The sequence below is a fragment of the Podarcis gaigeae genome (genome assembly GCF_964106915.1).
Source record: "Podarcis gaigeae genome assembly, chromosome: 4".
NCBI lineage: Eukaryota > Metazoa > Chordata > Lepidosauria > Squamata > Lacertidae > Podarcis > Podarcis gaigeae.
Genome location: NC_139677.1, coordinates 47,577,555 through 47,595,911, shown reverse-complemented (window position 1 = coordinate 47,595,911; position 18,357 = coordinate 47,577,555). Strand labels below are relative to the sequence as shown.

General features: G+C 39.7%; 1 protein-coding gene and 1 long non-coding RNA gene across 21 annotated transcripts in view; one reads left to right on the top strand and one right to left on the bottom strand.

The window, feature by feature from the left end:
- DMD (dystrophin) overlaps positions 1–18,357 on the top strand; it is a 991,104-nt gene that overhangs the window by 193,303 nt on the left and 779,444 nt on the right. The gene's annotated exons all lie outside the window — the stretch shown is intronic.
- LOC310842606 overlaps positions 5,334–18,357 on the bottom strand; it is a 438,867-nt gene continuing 425,843 nt past the window's right edge. Inside the window, exon 2 of the long non-coding RNA XR_014563267.1 lies at positions 5,334–5,463. This is a non-coding gene — a long non-coding RNA (uncharacterized lncRNA). The remainder of the gene's footprint in view (positions 5,464–18,357) is intronic.

Sequence of the window (18,357 nt, the reverse complement as noted above, 5' to 3'; positions counted from 1 at the left end):
AAGACTGATGTTTCTGACCTAGTCCAAAGACATCTCAGTAATTTCCCTGAACTGTTATAACAAAATGTCAGGATTGAGATGCAGCATCTAATAAGAAGATTCCATGTCTTTAATGAGATGGGCCATCAAAAGACAAGCTAATTTTCATATCTACTCTGTATGTATATGCTTATTCCCATCCCCAAATAAATGCTGTAGGTCTCCACTTCTGGATAGAGGGTTACTACATAAAACTGTTTTGAAAGTTATCCTATTGTGGATTTCAAGGGATGGCTGCATTCTGTATAGGAGTTGTGTTTTGTTTTGTTTTGTTTTGTTTTGTTTTGTTTTGTTTTGAAAGTGCAAATTTGGTAGGTTCTGTTTTAAATGTGAACTGAACTGAATGTCTCCACCATCCTTAGTTAGGAAGAACCTCAACTCCTCTGTCCATGCAGGAAATCTGCTGCTGCAATTTCCCTAATAGGTGGCTATCCAGCCTTTGTTTTTAGATTTCTAATGGAGGAGAGTCAACTATCTTCCAGTACATTTTGTTCCAGGGATGGACAAAAGTGTACATTTTGGCTTCTCTCAGGATCTCATTTTTCCAATCAAGTTCAGTTTGACATTTCCAAATCGGTTTGCATTTAAAAAAAAAAATAGAAGTCCTCACATTTCGGGGAAGTAGTTTTGCCTAATATACAAGTGTATGCAACCCATTTCCCATAATCAAATGCAGTTTGTGACTTATTTTAACTAATATATACTTTCTATGTACATTTGTCCCTAATATGCACATTTCTGCATAGATGTTTTTGGTTAGAGGACTGCATTTGAAAGTTATTAATGTTGAAGGATTGCTATGTTTTGGTTTGTTTACTGTTTTGGCAAACAAAAAGTGAACGAAACCTAATTTTTCTCCTATCTCCAGACTTTTTCACTCTTGGGATACCTGGTACTCTTGGGAAGTTCCCCCTGCTGTTTGATTGAAATCCCCTTTCTTTTACATAATTTGAATTTGTTGGTTTAGGTCCTACCTTCTGCAACAAAAGTAAACACATCTGATCAATCATCTGTCATTTATATAATCTATCCTCCAGGCTAAACATGCTCAACTTCTTCAGTCTCACAGATCGAAACATATCATGATATTTCATCACCTTCCACTGGACACATTCCAGTTTGTTAGTATCCTTAAACTGCTGTGGCCAGAACAGGACAGTTTTAGCTAGAAACATCTTCAATCAGCTCAATTACTGTGCAGTTCCTATCACTTCCTGAAATGAGTCCCGCCCCCCTCAGTCCTATTTTCATAACCTCCATGTCAGAACATTAAAATATGCTGGATAAACTTGGTTTGATTGGGGGTTGGGGGGTTGGGAATGAAGGTCTCCATTATGTTGATGGAAGACAAATCTAGGCGTAGGTTTTCTGAAAGAATTTGAATTAGAATTTTTTCCTATGCCAATTAGGGCAATTTGAATTGGTAACATTTTTGTTTGGATTGAAAATATTGTTGATGCCTTAGACAGTGATCTGATTCTGCATGTTTCTTTTGCTTGTACAAAGCTAAAAACACAAAGCTAAAAACTTTGCCAAGCTTACCTAGTACTGTATTTGAAATTGGCAGCCACTCATTGTTACTAATGAACTTATAAAATGTCAACATCTCCTCCAGAAAAATCAAGCAATGAGGGGGAAATCAAAACTTTTGTGCCCCACATCACAGCTAACGATCCATTCCATTGTGTTTTCTTAAGCAGGCACAGTATCATGGGAGAGATTTAGAGTTGACACTTTTTTTCTGGCAGAAGTCCTGTGTCTTCATCATCTGTACATACCAAGCATAAGTTTAATGTTTACCCAGTACAGAAGAGCTTCATATGTTGAATTTCTGCTCAACAAAGAAAAACACTTGGGTTCTGCTGGAAAAAAAGAGTGATAACCTAGATGATAATATTGAGAATGGCAATACTAGTTTCTTCTGTATTCTGCTCTGTAGTATCCTGGCATCATGATGTCCTCTGGGTCAGCTCCCTCCCTCAAGTGACTGATTGGCCATAGAATCAAAGCCCTACTATTCCAATGCCTGTCATTTAGTTTCCAGGTAGAATCTTCAATTCTGATTGATTATTACCAATCACATTCTATATGGTTTTGGCCTAACTGGTTATTTATTCAAAAAATTGATTGCAAAAGAATAGAACCTCAAAGCAGTTTGTTTCTCCTATGGTGTTTCATCTCTTGGGTTGTGAGTAGCCTTTCTATATTCACTTATCTGCATGGGTAAGGCTGTTTGTATGTTGCTTCTACATAGGAGAATGTTCATCTGTGTGGGATGATGCTGTGAATTTGATGTGTCTTTCCCATTGAATCACCAGCCTTGCCATGGGTGTTGATTGCATGGTTGCAATCCATGAGATTGCTCCCTGCCTACATGCTTCGGTCTTTTAAGCTGTCTTCCCGTAAGTCACAGTTAAGCAACTCCCACATGTTTGAGAGAACTTGAAAAGGACACCAGAAGAGGAATTTGATTGAGTGAGCATAAGTGCATCCCTTTTCCTTTGAAGAGGAGTGCGATCATGAATTGTTTCTTCATGTGAGTGTAACCTTGAAAGGGTTATTGCTTCTCAGCATACCTGCTTCCTTCCTGCACTATGTGTACCATTAAAATACACTCATCAACCTATAAAATAGCATTTCTAGGGGATCAAAAAACAGATAACAAATTAGGATTCTGGGCTACATGTCTTCATTCTTACTAATTTTGTGGCTATTGTCAGTCTGATTTTTTTGCTTAGCTCATTTCAGTCTTTAAAAAGACCTTTCCTAATTGAAAAATAACTTTAGCCTTTAACATTTAAATTCTTGCTTTGGGCAGGGGGGGGGGGGGAGGAAGGTGGGTGTTTTGAGCTGTATAGTTAGTTGGTTCTAATGATTTTCAAAATGGTTATGGGTTTGTGTATATGTTTCTATGGAAACTGTTTTTGCACAAACCAGACATTCTTGAATTATTTTAATGAGGTTAAGTTGAAGAGGTCTTAAAATGCAAAAATGATTGTGTTTCAAACTGCAGAGACCTTTTTATACACTTGTAATTCTTATTTTAAAAGAGGGGCCAGAAAGCATTTGCATAACCATTAATTAATTAAGAAAGTCACTGGCCTGTTCAGGGTAGGTTAGCCATATCAGTCGTCTTTTAGAAGTCAGAAAATTGTGTCCTCATTACGGAGGGCATGTGTTGCAGTGAAATCATCAAGACTGACCTCACCGTTTGTGTTTGTGGGATCGTTTGGATAGCCACAACAACTCGATTGGGTCCCTCGGTTGCTGGGGTAATTCTGGCCAATGGGGTTGAGAGAATTTGCAACCGGGGGACCTATTTCAAGCTTCCTCTTAGCGCCTCATACATCAGATTACACTCCCTCCCTATATTTAGGGTCTTGCTATGACCTTGCTTTGCCGTTGTGGGTCGTCTGCTTTTGGGGCAGGGACCCTATAGGAATTTTCCCATTTGACTGATTGGCTGGTACCACTTGGTTTTTGCCTGCCGCATAGCAAATCGTCACAACTTTGTAAGGTTTGGTGGTTAGGCATTGGTTTAAGGTGTGGTAGAGGGGAGGCTGTCACACCTGCCCCTCCCAATGTGCAATATGGTATTCTGTTAAAGGAATCCAGGAGCTCACCATGCTTTTGTCCCATTCCCTTCCAGTGGATAGGGCCATGCCACAGCACCTGGGAGAATTTTGGGATGAGGTTGTGTCTGTGGTAGGACCAATGCTCCCCCAGTATGTTTACCCTTACTGACTTCTGCCAGTGTCCAGTTGTCAGTGCTGCCCCACCAGAGGTGCAGGTGCAGCTAGTCGAACCAATACCTAAGCAAACTCACGTTCTGTAATCAATAAAGTTGAGGCCACAATAATGCCAATAACCTTAAACTAATATTGGTGTAAACTGTTTCTTTCTTTGGGAGGTCTTGGGAGTCTTCACACGCAACAACATGCTGCATAGGATGGCAGTGGCAAATCCCAGGAAGGAATCTAGATAACACACATCTAAATTCCCCTCCCTTATTGTTGTAGTTGGGAAAAACAGGGTTGTATAAAACAACTGCCTTCCTAAAAATAATAAAAGAAAAACCAAATGGAATGGTCATTGCAACATACATACATTCTGGCACAAAAGCATCTAAATAATACAGGACAGCATAGATCAAGGTCCTGCTTTTAAGGGCTAAAGAAACCATTCTGCTTATTCTGTGTATCTTTTGTATCAATCTTGATCTGACATTTGCAATCATTTCTTGCATGCTATTCTTTTCTGCCTTCATGCGGTGTCTGTGCTCTTTGCACACAGAGATAAACCTTACAAATGACAACAGTTTACTTTGAGGCACTATGTTGCCTTTTAAGGGGTGGAAAGAAAGTAAACTAATTCTTGCTCAAGTTTTTTGTGTGACACGTCAACGGTTTGCATAGATATGATTTTAAATTTTTAGCCCTGAACAAACTACCGGAGCCCAACAGTAACTCAGAGAAATATGTTTCCTCAACCATAACATTTAGTATGCCCATGCTGTGTTTGTTTTAGATATGTAGCCCTTGGATTTCTACGTTGTATAGTAAAGCATATTTTCAACATAATGGAAAGGTTTCATTAAAATTGGTGTCAGTGCAGTAGTTTAGCACTCCTTACTGGGTTTATTTTTTCCTTCCTTGTTTGTTTGCATTTGGTTTTCAACCAAGAAGCTTTGTTCAATCTGTTGATGCAATTAGTGTCACATTATTGCAAGACAATTCATACAGATTGAAATATGGATTCATTAAGTCAATTGCCTAACATATACCCTTGCAAATATATGCTCATTCTGATTAGGATCCCCCCTCCTTTCTGATGCAAAATTTATTATTAGGGTGCAGGAAGTGGTAGCAATTCAGCTAAGGCCTTTATGGATGGGCATATTCTTTTAGGTAATTTGTAACAAATGACTCCAGAGCTGCTATTGTTTGGAAGCAAAAAAAAAAAAAACAACACAACAACAACTTTAAGCCACACAGCTTTGTCAGCTGATAACAAGGTTGCTAAGTGTTTAAGGACATTTAACATGCTACATAGAAATGCATGTGTAGTTGGCAATACTGTGTGATATCTTGCACATATGTGTTTTGCTTTGTTTACATACACAACCGGCCAGATGGATGTTTATAACAGTCTGTTTCTAGAAGCAGGTGGCTATTAACAACCAAATTTTGCTTAGGGACTCCTAGAGGATAATAAAGCTGTTTTTATAGTTACAGGCATTTTAGACTTTGCATTCCAGTTTAGTATTAGTGGAACTATAAGGTTGCCACACTATCTTTCATTTTTTTAAAAAAATAATTTTTATTAACCGGCCAATCAAATCAAATCAAATCAAATCACATCACATAAATTCCGAATTACAAAGCCGAATTTTAAATTTTGTTGAGGGGACCCATATTTCAAGATCTGAAGGGGGATTCTGATCATCTTCTTGCTACTGCGTTAATGTCCAAATCAGTCCAAACAAAGTTCATAATTCTATCCAGTCTTATCTTGCTGTTTCCACATCTCATCTTGTTCGTATATTTTCTCTTTTTTCTTTATGATCTCTTCTGATAATCTCCTTAAGCCGATAAACACCAATAATAATCCTGTGTGAATTTTTCCGTACTTCCAATCCTCAAATCGAGATGGTTTCCATATATCATCGCCTTCATAGATAACATCGCTCTTTCCATCATTAATCACAGAACTGTCGTTCTTAAGTGCCTCTGAGGAGTAGCTCTATTTCTCTATTTCTCCTCCCAGACTTAAGTCCTCCGACAGAACTTCCCAATATGGCAACGGTATTTTTAACTGCGTCATTCCAAAGCCCTTATACATTCCACGCTCTTCTTAAAACATGCTTTGGTTAGAAAGTTTATCTCCACACACACAGCCTTAAATCCACAGCTTAAGTCCTTAAAACGACATTTCTGACTTGTGAGGGGGGGATTCTTGTTTAATCACATAAAGGAAAGAAAGGAAAGTTTTTTCCCCCTCCCCCATCAGTCCCTTTGCCATACCGAGTCTTGGCGTATCTTCTCATGATTTATACTTGTTCCTCCGACTCGTCTTGTTTTATCAGAGATCTCTTCTGTTAGCAGTCTTTACTCCCCCTTCTTCCTTGAAATATGTGCATTCGCTTCATCCAAATTGTTTCTTTTGAAGTTCTTGCAGCTAGTGGCGCGGATCAGAGACGGCGTCCAGGAGCGCCAAAATCCCACAGGAGGGCATTGTGCCTAGTGCCCCCATCCCCACAAATTCGGGGGTGGTATAGGGCACAGCAGGCAAGGGCAGCCCCACCCCCACAATCCGGGGGGGGGGGTAGGGAGGCTATTTACTCTCATCACAGCCTCCAAATTACCTCGTGTGGGTCGGAGAGATGTTATTGTCAGCCATCTTCTGATGCGCCCCTAGTGGCCCCTTCGCCACACTATCTTTCAGTTCAAGGTGCTAATGTTTGCCTACGAAGCCTTTGAAAGCTTGAGCTCAGGGTGTCTGAAGAAGTAGCCCATTCCGTATTTCACTCTTTGCATGCTCCAAGCAATATCTGAGCATCTTGTTCCAGATTTCTCAGGCTTGTTGGGCATTCTCTGTGCTGGTGCCAACCCAGTGCAGTGCCTTGCCAAGCCAGATGTGCCTTGCCCCATCGCTATGAACTGGTTCATACAGCACATTAAACTGCAGTTTATTTTAATCCATGGTTTAATGTGAATGAGCTCCATATTGGAGCGTGCTGCTCTACAGTTCCTGAGTCTCTGCTCTCCTGCTGCTTCTGTGCAGGGCAGGCACATGTGTTACTTGAGAGCTAATGCTCAGCAGGGTCTGTTTCCTTCAAATGAACTGCAATCAGGAAACCATGGTTTGCTCTTGGCTTCCTGAGGTTGAGAGAAGGAAACCAGAAATCCTTGTTCACAGGTAATACAAAGGCAGCAGCAGCAACAGGAGCAGGTGAGGAGGGATTGGGGAACTTTTAAGCTATGTGCACTAGCAGGTTGCTTGTTCACATTAAACTGTAGTATAAAATAAAACATGGTTTAATGTGACATGTAAACCAGGCCAAAATGGGCTCAGGTGTCTGGTTAAAAAAAGTCCTTTGGCTGGTTATTTTTCTGTCTCATGCTTAGCTAGGATAGAAGTATTGCTGTAGTTTTTAGGGCTTTGCACAACTTTGAGATTGTTTTATATTTGCAATTTTGCTCTCTCTCTCTTTTTTTTTTTTAGTTGCCTCAAGTTGTGTGGTAAGTAGGTGAGATAGATTTTTTTTAAAAAAATTAAATTAAAGGTAAATATTTTATAGACCAACTTCACACAATTTCTCATAAGTCTAAATAGAAGGAACAAGAACAACAGTTGGTAGATAGAATTTGTTCACCTTGATAGTCTGTTAAAAGTAGAACAGTTAATTTGCAGCAATGTATTGGTTATTGTTAGTTCTAATTCCTATTCCACTTTAAAGGGGCTGATGTTTCTAAACTCAATGCAAAATGTAATGAGCTCCTGTATTTTTAATTAGCTTTAATTAAACCAGTATTAATTTTACAAACAGCACTTAAGGGACATAATCCCTGTAGACTGAAGTTTAAAGAGATTAAAACTGAGAGATATTCTAGTAAGTAGGCTGAAAGAGTTGTGAACCAAGTGTTTTGAAGACTTTCCATGAATGTTTGCTATAGCAATTATGAGAAGATCAGCAGCAAAATTGATATTTTTTGGCACAAAAAATATGGGTGTTTCCTCCTGTAGATATCAGATAAATTGAAATTCTAATGCCCATGATTGTTATATAATAGTGTACAGCTGAGTTTTCCAAACTGTGTGTCGCAACTAGGGCTGGGGGATATCTGGTTTTCAATATCACAATATATAACCAGCTAAACATCGCAATATACTGATATATCACAATATCTGAAATAAGACAGAGCTATGTAAAGGTGAACATGCTAATGTCCTGGCAATTGCTACTAAGTTATGGGTCTAAATCACCACATATTGATGAAATCATGCATGGATTTAAATATGTCCAGAAATGAAGTAAAAATGAAGATTAATGTGTTCCATTAATTCCAATTTTCATTATGTGTACCTCTAAGCATGTGTTAATGATGAGAGAAATTTAATTACTTTACCTTGTCCAGTTGCAAACAATGTTTTTCCATTTTTGAACTGGAATTTGCTGCATAATAGATGCAGGCAATTAAAGAATCCCGGATAGCCTTCAAAAGGATTGGGTTTTTTTTTTTTTGTTATACAAAAAAAGTATACTAGGAGTAGAAGCTTACTTTCAAAAAATTGGTTCAAACCAATACATGACTTTCAGCCTTGTCACCACTCACTGCTATTGGCCTTTTTCTTACCCTCTTATGGTGTTCAGCTGCAATGATACAGTGACAGTAGAAGACACAGTCAGCTTTTCAGTGTATGTAGTCCTTCTCTCTGCCTTCTTGAAGCAGGGGAGACAAGTAATTCCTTCACTTTAAAGTGATCTTTAAAAATTAAGTACAAAACTTTCTGTCTCCCTTCTGCTGTCAGTCTCTGAAGCAAAGTCAAAGGAGATTGATTGTTGAAGGCTCCTCAAGCCACTACATTTTAATGTGCCTGTGATTATTCAGGCCTGAGGCATCCCCCCCCCCCCAGCAAATGTTTAGCATTCGCCAACCTGCCTTTTTAGGATATCGCTAGGGAACCTCTGTGCCAACAAAGGTTCGTATAGTTAAAGCTATGGTTTTCCCAGTAGTGATGTATGGAAGTGAGAGCTGGACCATAAAGAAGGCTGATCGCCGAAGAATTGATGCTTTTGAATTATGGTGCTGGAGGAGACTCTTGAGAGTCCCATGGACTGCAAGAAGATCAAACCTCTCCATACTGAAGGAAATCAACCCTGAGTGCTCACTGGAAGGACAGATTGTGAAGCTGAGGATCCAGTACTTTGGCCACCTCATGAGAAGAGAAGACTCCCTGGAGAAGACCCTGATGTTGGGAAAGATGGAGGGCACAAGGAGAAGGGGACGGCAGAGGACGAGATGGTTGGATAGTGTTTTCGAGGTTACCAGCATGAGTTTGACCAAACTGCGGGAGGCAGTGGAGGACAGAGGTGCCAGGCGTTCTCTGGTCCATGGGGTCACGAAGAGTCGGACACGACTAAACGACTAAACAACAAACAAGGGAACCTCTGGCTCCCACAAGGCCATTTCCCCCAAGCCAACACTCATCTGTCCCACCCTTGATGTATTGTGATTATGATGTCAGGTGTGGGGCAGGTAAAATCTTCAGCTGCAAAGGAACATTTCAGACTCAGAAGCTCTTGATCAGATCTGAACCCACTGAGAGTGTGGCCTGCAGTTGATGCTGAATGTGGCCAGGTGGCCCTGCCCACCTGCGGAAATGGACTGGATGGAGTTACATGTGAAATTGACTGTGATCAGAAATTATGTGATCCCGACATCCCTGGTCTATCCCTTTGTTTGGATCTTAGTGCCGCAATTCTCTTTATGGGAAATGCATTTGTAAATCTGCCCATATTGATGACAAAGTGCCTCTGAAGTATGCAATTTGCTTTACCCAAAGGAAGTTTGCTTTCTTGAGGGATGCAGTCTTAGTAAATCAGCGTGCAGTGAATCCTACTGATTTACATATTTATCAATGCTTCTTTTCTCCTTCATCTGCATGGCATTTGTGTGTCTTTATTATAAATCATCTTGGGCTCTAACAGAAGAAGCTGGTGGATCATAGCTTGCTTCAAAAGCAGAAAAATACTAACACCATCTCTAGTGCCAATGACCCTATGAAAAAAGCACACATTAGGTGTTAGTATATGCCTACAACTGTGCAACAGACAGCTTTTGAGAGACCATCGAGAGCACAGTTGCCATGGCAAAATTTCCTGCAACAAGTAGTATTTTTTAAAAAAACCTTGTTTGGGCTGGGAAAAGCAGATACAACATTTATAGGAATGTAACTTTAATTATTTATTTTAAGGGATGCTCTCATTGTAAGTTATCTGTATTATTAATGTTCTTAAGAAGTAGAGAAGTAAATATCTGAATACTGTTCAATTACTGAAATCTTGATTGAAGTATGCCAACTGAATGACAGAACAGAAAAAAATAGGTAATTTTTAATGTGCACTTCACAAAGTGACTTACCATGTCTGTACACAAGCCACTCAGAAGTAAGCCTCTTTGACTTCAGTGGAACTTACTACCTGGTAGGTGAGTATATGAAGTAGTGGAAAATAATATAATCTATGTCTTGCCGTGTGTTTTTTTAAAAATGTGTAGAATAAATTCCAATAGTTGATTAAGAAGCATCTGTTCTAAAACTTAGGAGTATCTCTTAGAAACTCCGAAAGAGAACAGAATGATACAGAGCACTTAAGTAATTTCCTGGGCTACTGATGTCTTTAGAATGGGCCACTTAGTGGAGAGAGGAAATTGGACTAAGTAGGCATAATAGCAGCCTGTCCTGATCACTTATGTTCTGAAGTATGAGAAATGCATTGTGCAACACTGGTGTTGGCAAAGCCTGGAATCTATGATTATTGATGCATTGAGCTCTGCTAATTGGTGAATTGTTTAAATACCATTAATTAATTCTGAGCAATATCTAAGGAGCTGCTTTGACTCATGTAAGGGACTTGGACTAACATCTCGGTCTTTCATGATTGTTTTAATGCTTTTGGTTCCATGCTGTATGCAGGGAGAAATAGTTAAAGTTAAAGGTAAAGTGGCCCCTGACCATTAGGTCCAGTCGTGACCGACTCTGGGGTTGCAGCGGTCATCTCGCTTTATTGGCTGAGGGAGCCAGCGTACAGCTTCCGGGTCATGTGGGCAACATGACTAAGCTGCTTTTGGCGAACCAGAGCAGTGCACGGAAATGCTGTTTACCTTCCCGCCGGAGCGGTACCTGTTTATCTACTTGCACTTTGACGTGCTTTCGAACTGCTAGGTTGGCAGGAGCTGGGACAGAGCAACGGGAGCTTACCCCGATGCGGGGATTCGAACCGCTGACCTTCTGATCAGCAAATCCTAGGCTCTGTGGTTTAACCCACAGCGCCACCCGTGTCCTATGAACAATAGTTAAAAAGGTAAAGGTACCCCTGCGCATACGGGCCAGTCTTGCCAGACTCTAGGGTTGTGCGCTCATCTCACTCTATAGGCCGGGAGCCAGCGCTGTCCGCAGACACTTCCGGGTCACGTGGCCAGCGTGACAAGCTGCATCTGGTGAGCCAGCGCAGCATACGGAACGCCGTTTACCTTCCCGCTGGTAAGCGGTCCCTATTTATCTACTTGCACCCGGGGGTGCTTTCGAACTGAACAATAGTTACTGAATGTCTAATAAACACTGTAAGTAAATAGTTTGTTTGGATCAGTTGTATTGTACTTGGATCCCATTGTAATAACTTTGAAAAGGTAGTAAGTACTTCAGGCACATTGATTTCTGAATGCAACCCATTGACTTTCTCCCTTTTGAACAGGATTGCCATGCAGTGCCATGCCCAGAATGCTTTTGAAACTACCATCTGTTTCAAAGCAGTGTGACTTGTGGTATTGGGGCATGCAGCTTGCAAAAGCAAAGTGAAATCTGAAGTTCTTACACTCATTAAATCAAAACCACTCATATAGAATTCTTGCAATATTAAGAAAAGTATGTGGAGGCATCTAGATTTTTGTTGCTGATATAATTCCCATTATGATATGGGAAAGTTGTTGAGATAAGGCAAGCACCCCCAAAACCTGGCCCTCCAGATGTTTTGGGACTACAATTCCCATCATCCCTGACCACTGGTCCTATTAGCTAGGGATGATGGGAGTTGTAGTCCCCAAACAGCTAGAGGGCTGAGTTTGGGGGTGCCTGAAATAAGGGATACGAGTGGAAGAAAGATAAGAGTGAAAACAGTCTAGGTGCCAAGTAATCTAGAAAGGATATTCTAAAAGCTGCTTAACAAAACTATAGACTGCAGAGACTGGACAAGGAATGATGTTTATATCAAATCAATACAGTCTATAATATTATTTGCCATATGCAGTAGCCAGGAGAAGTGTTAAGGGGTGGTTCTGCTGGCCTGAGCCATGAATATTTCCCATGGGGTTACATATCTCATGCCCTTTTCTCCCTTAAAAATATTTTACTTCTTATAGGGAAGTTTGCCCTCTGAAAGTTAGTCAAAATTTGCATCTATATAGATAAATTAGCATACATAACTTTCATGCACAGTTATGTCATAGGCCTGTATCTAAAGTTTTTTTTTAAAGGACTTAGCAATGTCCTTGCCATTAAGGTCATTCCATCCTTTTTCACACTTTGAGATTTGTTTAATTTTAAGATGTGACATATTATCTCAAGATTGCAGGGAATGTGAGATAATAATGCATGTTTACTATCTTATTTCTAGGTGCCCATAATAGTCCAATATCTGTGATCTATAGGAGGAAGTAGATCTACAGATTTGGTGCCTATGTTATTGTAACGTTAGGTTGCAACCCTACACACATATAAGTTGCTCTCCCTTGTAGTCAATGTATTGCAGCTGTTTAGCAGGCTGCAGAATTGCTTTTTTAGCCGTTTGCTTCTGAGCATGAACAACACGCAGGTCATCCTGTTGGTTTTAATATTAAGTGCACAATTACAACAAGGAGCACTTGGAGGATTAACACCCTATATTAATAAAGATGCATAAATGTGTTAGCATTTCCTTTGTGCTCATCTTTTTCTTTATTTCTTGAGGCTGTGCCTCTTATCAGGTTATTCATCCCTTCTGAAAGGAAATAATTGCAGTTATGCTTCATTATGAGAGTTTGTGCTGCAATACTTTGCCATTACTAGGGCAACTAAAAAATATTGCAAGTATAATTACATCTGCATTTTAGCTTGATCAGTAGGTAATGTTCATTGTCTTCTTAGTAATTGTTTATTATGAAGTGCTTTAGAATGGCAACGTATTTGAGTCCTTAAAGGCTTATGCGTTTTTAAAAGGCACATTTTGTCATTATTCAGAAACTGCAGCAATGCAAAAAGGAAACTGAAATGGGCTTCATCTAATTTTCCTTGTTGGTTGCAGCAAGAAATTAGATACAGCCACTTTAAAAATCACTTCTTTATGCCTTGGAAGCAGCTCAGAGCATTTAGCTAGAAATATAAACTGCCCAGTTGCCCCTAGACAAGACTTTACAATTCCATTCAAATCAATCTCTCACTCAAAATTGTCCATTGCTCAACAATAAGATTTAATGTTTAGGACAACAAATTAGCTTCCTGCTGTCTATGATACCAGATTCTTTGGACTTTTTAATTACTTTTTTTATTAATGGTCTTTAATTTTCTGTCTCAGGAGCAACAATAGGAGTTTCAGGTGGCTTCACAAGATGAGTTTCCAGTTTTAATGTAGTTATTACATTAAAGTCTGATTAGAGCTTTGTTGAATATAAGAGTAGAAGTTAATATACATATTAATGTCTGCCCCTGTCTTTTTAAAGCAAGAAGTGGTCTGCAAATTAAGATGAAGTTATTTATTACTAGCTATGTGCTTAGGGAGGACGCGGGTGGCACTGTGGGTAAAAGCCTCAGCGCCTAGGGCTTGCCGATCGAAAGGTCGGCGGTTCGAATCCCCGCGGCGGGGTGCGCTCCCGTTGTTCGGTCCCAGCGCCTGCCAACCTAGCAGTTCGAAAGCACCCTCGGGTGCAAGTAGATAAATAGGGACCGCTTTCTAGCGGGAAGGTAAACGGCGTTTCCGTGTGCAGCTCTGGCACGCCAGAGCAGCGATGTCACGCTGGCCACGTGACCTGGAAGTGTCTTCGGACAGCGCTGGCCCCTGGCCTCTTGAGTGAGATGGGCGCACAACCCCAGAGTCTGGCCCATACGGGCAGGGGTACCTTTACCTTTACCTATGTGCTTAGGGAACATCATCATTAGCTACTTTCCATCAAAGGAACATTGTTCTAATTGTCTGCTAAGGACTTCCAGGGCTCTGCGTGGTACCCCTGTCCTAAGGCACTTAGCTCTCAGGTTAATTGATCATAAAAGAGGTTCATCTATTCTGGCAATGGATACACCAACTGATATACAATGGTACCTTGGTTCTCAAACTTAATCCGTTCCGGAAGTCTGTTCCAAAACCAAAGCATTTCAAAACCAAGGCGCACTTTCCCATAGAAAGTAATGCAAAACAGATTAATCCGTTCCAGACTTTTAAAAACAACCCCTAAAACAACAATTTAACATGAATTTTACTATCTAACGAGACCACTGATCCATAAAATGAAAGCAATAATCAATATACTGTACTATAAAATAAATAAAACAGTATTGTAGATGATAAAAATTAAAATTAATTTTTTTCTTACCTGCACTGATGATAGTCATTACTTGGATGGGGGGGCTTTTATCCATTTCCGCAGTCACACAATCCATCAAACAGTAGCTGAACTGGGATCCACACAGTCACAAAAAAAATTAACTGAAAAAGCCTCAAAACAAAAAAATGCAAAATAAATAGCAAAAACAAAAGCACCAAATATAAGCTCCAAATATCACCTCAGAATACTGCAATCGGAAACGGAAGGCTTGAATTACATGGGAGGGGACGCAAATTAGCAGTGTGACAGGAAATACAGTGGGACGCAAATTAGCAGCACAACAGGAAACACAGAGGGACTCAAAACGGAGCACCTTCAGCTTCCAAAAAATGTTCGAAAACTGGAACACTTCCGGTTTTGCAGCGTTCGGGTTCCAACTTGTTCTTGAACTAAGCTGTTCGAAAACCGAGGTACCACCGTATCAAGAAACTACAGAAATGCAACAATTATTTGTACAATACTGTGTTATACAAAGTTGCAAAAGTCCGAAGTTATAGAAATTACACTTCTGCTCCAAAAGAACCTGGCAAGAAGCAAGCCTCTTAATATTCTATCCCAGGGTCTGGTCAAGACATTGCTGGCTCCAGGTTTTGAGGATGCCTGGTCCTACCTCCTCCTTACCACAGTCTCCATGGTACATTCGCTTGACTTCTCCCTTTTGGGCCCAATCTGTACAGCTGCCCAGAAGGACAGCACGAGGCAAGTGGAGAGAGAACCTCTATTTGCTCCTGTTCAAATAGGGCAGGTGAATAGGCAACGACAACAAGAGCAACAGCTGGGCCAGGATCCCGAGAGGGGTTGATGGCAGACCCCTTGAATTTCAGCAGGATCCTCAATTAAGCTATTCTTAATGGATTAAGCTATTCTTCCCAGGCTGCTTCCCCCACCACCCCATCCTACATCTGAGTACTCACCTAACAGTTAACGACTGCCTGCTGCTTCCTCTCCTAATTTATTTTCTGGCTCTTGCCAACGTTATCATCACCTTGGTATCTGAAAAGTAGATACCAAGGCAAATTTGGGCCCTGGGTAGGATCATATATGCCTGAGACAGGTTTTTTTTAGTGGTGACTTCACATCTTTGGAATTCCCGTCCATGAATGCTGCTTCCCCTTGCCCAGTGATTTTAAAACAGATTTTAATTGTCTTTTTATTGTGCCAAGCTTTTTGTTTATTTTTATCGCTGATTATCTGTGTTGTTGATGATCTGATGAAGTTTCATTGATTATTCCAGTATTGTTTATTTTATTTTATAAGGTACCTTGTGAATAAAATACAAGGGCTAGTATTGAAAATTACAACAAAGGATGAGTCCTAATACATTATTTCTCCACCCTCACAGACGGTTGCTTTTTTCTAGAAATAAAAATAAAAGGAAAAGTAATGAAAAACACCTCATTGGTTGTTCGGTATTCCTTCAAGATATATCAAGCTGTCCAATTCCTCCATTATTTTTCATTGTTTCAAATAGTTCCACAGAGGCTTGTGAAAGAGTTAATGGTGAAGGTTTCGGCAGCATCAAAGAAGCTGATTGAATGATGATAACAACCAGTCCCTTGTTAATTTCTATTGTATCTTCCAGTGTACAAATTTTATCTAATTTAAAGCAAAGGAGACATGATTTAGCTATGCACAGGACATGCAAGTTAGCCTTGAATTGGAAATGATTTAACATTTCATAGAACAGGTAGATGAGAACTTTGAAGAATGACCCAAATATTACTGACTGTAGTTTCAAGAGATGGTACTGTAAATGATTCACCTTTTCTCCGTGAATGAGCCCTCAGGTAGCTGTTATGAGATGAAATTGGGTCTTTCAAAATGGAATCTGTGAAGAAATTTCAGTGGCACAGTAAAAGGAGGGGGGCGTGCAATCTGAGGTAATCCATGATAAAATAGGAAAGAGAAAGTGTTGCTTTGGGACTTTACATTTGGTTACTATTTCAGTTCCCTCATTTTTTAAAGAATAAAGGAACTCTTAAGCAATTTGCTACATTTGACCTGTTTCAATTTTTGTCAGTGTAAATTACTTAAGACCAACTATTTTTGTAATAAATATAAGAATGTAAAGAATATCAAGCTGCTTGCTAATTTCCCCAATGTTTCAATTTCATATAATAGGTCTGAATTTTTATTCTATGCCTATTCATCTTCTGCTCTGATGGTATCCTATCACTGTTGTGTCACACCTAATAACTTATAAATGAATATAAAATCGTTATTTGTGTGTGAATTTGCAAAGGAAACACATTCATTTTTATGACAACTTACACTACCCATTTATATGATATATGGAACATTTTACTCTCCAGATATGTCTCTGTTAATGTACACCAAGTGTCATTGTCCATAGAGAAATGGTCCAACTATAGCCCATATCACAATGAAAATGAAGGTGCACTGGCAAGTTATGTATGTGAAACTATGAAAGGTTTTTTGGATGCTGGAGGGTGGGATGGGGAATGAGACTTCCCTGTGGGAGTACTAATATAACCTTGCCTAATTCAAAATCACAATGTGGGGGAAACCATGAAGCCAGCCAGTGGCTTTCAATAGCTTCATCCTTATTTTAGACATTGTGATATTTAAGTATACCGCAATGTTTAACTGGTGATACCGCCCAGCCCTACTTTGCAGTAGTTTTGTTATATGAGTTATGTTACCTAGCTTTTATTTGCAAATAAATTGAATCAGTGGAGGTGATTCTTGTTCAAAACTATGGTGTCTGAGATGACTAATATTTATTATTTTATTTTATTTTATTTTATTTATAAAAAGCAGACCTCACAGACTAAAAAGAATGAAGAGAGGAAGCCAGTTGAAAATGCAAGAGTGAATGTATAAGTGGTTAATAAATGTTTAAAAACAAAAAACAGAAGGCGCAAACTGGAGGCCGGGAGGCAAAGCATTCGGGAGATGTACTGTCAAATGAGTGACAGAATTACCTTCCTATGTATGTTACATGGTTTAGAGTCAGGCTGTGGCCTTCAGTTTAGTTCTAAGGCTGTATTCATTGATTGCTGCTCTTTGTAAATCAGCATTATTTTATGTATGTTACAGGGTTATATTTAGTTTCGAGTCCTTGCTGCCCTGTGGAATATATTTTATTTTTATTTTTATATGCTTTGAGAAATGCTCAAAGGCATCTTGCTGAAACTTAAAGAAAAGCTCAATTTGATTTTCACTCTGACTTTCCCCTGAGAATGAATGCAAGTTTAATGCAAGCCTGTGTTAAGTTGACTGTGAGAGCTTTGAAGGGGTGTTGAAAATGAAAACTAATATAGCTTTTCTTTCTACATGTTTTTAATGAGGGGTTTGCTGTACGTTCAGATTGTGATGGGGTGACAAAATGAGATTGTTATTTCTGATTGTTATTTCAAAAGTATGTTAATTCAGCCCCTCCACCTAGGCGCTTTGCTTTTCAATGGTTGCTTTGGCCAAGGATAAAAGATGCAGGGAGATAAGGTAGGAGAAGGGATATTTTCATTAAGGCCAGGACTTTTGTTCAGCAGAAACGCCATTAAGAGACTGAGGGAAGCGTTCATGGTGAGTTCAGACACCTCTTTTTCTAGAAAAAATAGTGCTGATTAAGGCTATCTGAAGCAATTGAAGAGGGGTGCTTGTGTGGCAGTGTTCACCTTGATTCTGAAACCCTAGAAGAAGCTGGCAATGAATAGAGAGATGAAATTCTAAAACAAATGGTTGGTACAGTCAAACCTCAGTTTTCGCATGTCTCTGCTGCCGAAAACCTGGAAGTGAATGCCTCCATTTTTTAACGCACCTCAGAAGTCGAATGGCTTCTGAGGCACGTTTCTCTCTCTTTTTACATTGAACTTGCTGACAGCCCTTTGATCCTCGGTTTTTGAATGTTCCAGAAGTCAAACGGATTTCCGGAATGGATTGCATTCGAAAACCGTGGTTCCACTGTATTTCAAACAATATTTTAAATTTTAGAGAGCAAAGG